We start from the raw sequence: 3,900 nt of genomic DNA, 5'->3' as shown, positions 1-3,900 counted from the left end.
GTGCGTGACCGTGCGCGCAGCTGCGAGCGAGAGAGCGAGCGGAGGGAGAGAAGGAGCGCTGCTGCTGCGGGATGGAGCTGCTGGCGGACATGCAAATTTTCCTTTAATGCATACCTGATAATAGTTTTGCACTCAAGGTTAAAGGAGGGTTTGATTTCCAAAGTAGGTTAGTGTCTCTTTTTTTTCTGGTATATTAATAATTCCATTGATTATTAATAATTCAAATAAAGTGCTTTGCTCCCCCCCCCCCCCCCCCCCCCACGTTTGTGACCAACCCTGGATGCCTTCACTTAAAAGCTGTGATAAATCATACATACAAATATACCTGTCTGCTCTGTATGCATAATATAATAAAATGGGCTTTATAGGTGCTGTAATAACTTTTACAATAGCACATTTCTATTACTGACCGCGATTGCCAGCGAGATAAAAAAATATATCAGATCATTACATGTCAGCAGTGAGTGACAAAAGTGAGCCTCCAGGGAAATATTACAGTGAATCTATTTTTAAAGATGAATCACTTGTCACCGCCAGCATGCAGCGAGGCGCCTGTTTATTCTAACTGGAGCCTGTTAGTGCTGTATAGGTGTTTACTGTACACCCAGCATTGCCATCTTCTAAAAGCAGGATGGTTCTGGTGCAAAGTGGTCATGCACCAGTGACTCATACTGTAGCCCATATGTTACAGCAAATGTACCTCTGCAAAGTGCCTGTATTGAGCATTTCTCACAGCCCACTTAGATGTACTCTGTTGCCACATTTTTTTTTCCCTTTCAAGGCTAAAAAAAATTCTTACAGTTCATGAACAAATCAAGGTCTCATAGCTGGTTTGAATGTTTCACGAGGCTGATTTGAAATTCAAAAAAGGTTGCTGAAAATGTGGCAGCCAGAGAAAAGCTCATGTTTTTCCGCGCCTAAGCAAATGAAAATATTTCTGATTAAATTAAAAAATGACCTGGAAGAAAGATGGCGATGTGGAATCACTTTGATTGATGCTATTCTGGGTTAAAATTTGTATTTTTCTTTGCTTGTTTGACACCATGAGTCATGACGTGCTGAAATTATGAAATGAGTCACTTTTTCTATCACTACGACGAGCATTCCCCGAAGTAAGCTTAGATCACTCCCGGCAAAGACGCTCAAATCGCGCACAGGCATGCAAACGCACATAAATCTGTTTACAAAGCCTCCAACTATTGTGAATGGAAACAGAATCCAAAAATAAAGCGGAAGAAGCTTGAACAAAATGAGAATTATGCAGAACTGAGATTATTTCCCAGGATCCTGCTGCTTGCTCCAGATTGCTTGAAAAGATGTGGATATCTAATCACACATTGGCACAGATTCCTTTAGGCTGTGTGTATTTATATCCGCATGCATATGTTTTTGTATGCATGTGAATTTCTGAGTGTATTCCCCCTCTTTAACATTCTTCAACCAGCATATCTTCATCCCAGCGGATTCAGTCACACATTCACATTATTCACTCACCACACCATTTCAACCTAAACTGAAACAACCTGCTATTCAACTGAGACAACTCCTCATATAAGTAATTCTTATATGTGCATAATGTGTAGCCGAGAAGGTGGGAGACTGGCAGGTGGTAGACCCATTACACACCAGAAAACAAAAATAGTCAGATGACTCTTTACAAGACTGTGATGGGACAAAAACAACAAAATCTGCTTTTTTTTGCCCTCTTCCAAAGCCATATATTCATGCATTTTCTCATCTGATGCTCCTCCAGGACAACATTTGGTCAGACATAAGAAAAAATATATAAAAATGTCTCAAAAATATTTAATCTGAGTGTTAATGACATCCAATCACAAGGATAATGTTTGGTTAGATTATGGCTCTAGAGTGACTTGGCTGTGGTGAAGAAAAGTTGGTTTGTTGTTGCAGTAAATGACTCCTTCTGGTTCCAGTACTGTTTGCTGGAAGACACTGTCATAGGCAAACTTCTCCAATGTGACAGGAATCCTTAAAGGCATTATGGAGGATGTTTTTTTTGTTGTTTAATTTGTCTGATTCACATAAAATGAATATACTGACCTGTAGTGGACTTGTATGTATGGTCTCTAAAAGAATAAAAAATAAAAAAAATAACTGTGAACATGGCAGGACCTGAAAAACATCAGCCAATCAATGCGCTCGGACCGAGGCGTTTGGTTTGCTCCCTTTCCTGTCAATCAAAAATCTTCTGGCTCAGGCCTAGTTACGTAGATTACGTACGCCTGTTTTCTGTATGTGTTGCTTTGTTATAGCTTCGTAGTTAGGCGACTTGTTTTGCTCATCTTTTTTTACAAAATGGCAGATAAAGATCCAGGGAGACCCAGCCGTAAAAGACAACTTCACGAGTGGTACGCAAGTTTCTGGAGGGGGGCGTTTCTTCGTAAATGTTAAGAGGGGGGAGGTTAGAGGGGGGTGAGGGAGAGGTTGTATGTGCGCATGCGCATGCTATGTTCAAAGTTGTAGGAAATTAAATCTCCTCTAATGCCTTTAAGTTTCCTCAGCACTTTAATTGAGTCAAAAATTGCAAGTATTTTTTTGTTTTTAACCTCAATAAGTACCAAAACAGCAAAATTAAACTCAGAATCAGATAGCCAGGGGCTAAAATTTACTGCAATTTTATCAAAACACATCAATCTGAGGTTGCTTAATGAACACGGACACTGATTTTGAGTTGAAAATCCACAGCTTTAATACCCCAGTTGATATTTTGGGGGCTTTATTTCAGCTGTGCAATAGTTTCATTTGTTTTGGGGAATTTTAAATCATTTCCCACCATTATCTTGTAAATTTGTCATTATATCAGCATAGCCTTATGGTTGGCAATAATTCAGTTTAACTTTTCGAAAACATAATTGTGTTAAATCCAAACCTGTTCAACAAATATAAAAAACATGCATCCCTTTAGGCCTTTAATAACTTATTGTATAGCACATATCGGTTTTTACAACATCATATCCATTAAATCTAGTTCAGCCTACTGTTGATATATCGCTATATAAGCATATTTCCTCATCTCTTACATAAAGCTGCATTTACACAGATGGTCGGTTTCTCAGGTCAGGATGTAATTGTTAACCCTAACCTTAATCAAAAGGCTAATGTTGTAGATCCACTGTTTGGTTTAGATGAGGTTACACAACAACATATCACAGGAGACATTAAGAGTCAAAGAAAAGAACAGATAAAATAGAATGCCTCTATTGTTATTTCACAGCTGGACAATTACATTTTAGGGCTTCTTTTGGTGGTATAAAAGAACAAAAGTGCAAGACAAAAAGATACCACGAGATGCACATCCAACGACCCACATAAAGAATGAAATTTCCACTTAGAAACTGCAGCGTACCAATGATGGATTCAGACTTAAGGGGCTTCTTACAGAACAATCCTAAGGGACCAATCCAATCAGCTTGTAATATTGGCCTTTCTATGTCATTATTTTTCTGAACACATTTCGGATTCTAACAAATTTAGCTGAACGACATCAATAGTACAATATGCTGTTGTGTAGCGCAGAGTAGCTTTATATTATTTGAGCAGAGCTGCAGGAAAGCTGGTGTGCTTGAGCTGCAGTGAGCAGGTCTACACAGGGCAACAAAGCTATTTCAAAGCTGTGAGGAATTATTTCCATGGAAAAACATCTGCGAAATATGTCACTTTGGAACACATTAATGAGTTTTTAGGGGTTAAATCAACATCCACTGAGGCCTTTGGGCAAAGATTGTGGTTATATTTTGAAAAAGAAACCAATGTTGACTGTTTTCAGGAACCTGGAAGAACACACATGCATTGTCAGTTCATCTGGCAAACCTGACATCCTCCCCTCAAGGTTTTGTTGTGATAAAAAACAATGCTGCTTCCACCTTTGCTCCTAACAGA

Source organism: Acanthochromis polyacanthus, chromosome 15, assembly GCF_021347895.1.
Source record: "Acanthochromis polyacanthus isolate Apoly-LR-REF ecotype Palm Island chromosome 15, KAUST_Apoly_ChrSc, whole genome shotgun sequence".
Taxonomy (NCBI): domain Eukaryota; kingdom Metazoa; phylum Chordata; class Actinopteri; family Pomacentridae; genus Acanthochromis; species Acanthochromis polyacanthus.
The sequence above is the reverse complement of the archived record's forward strand: the minus strand, read 5'-3'. Positions refer to the sequence as shown.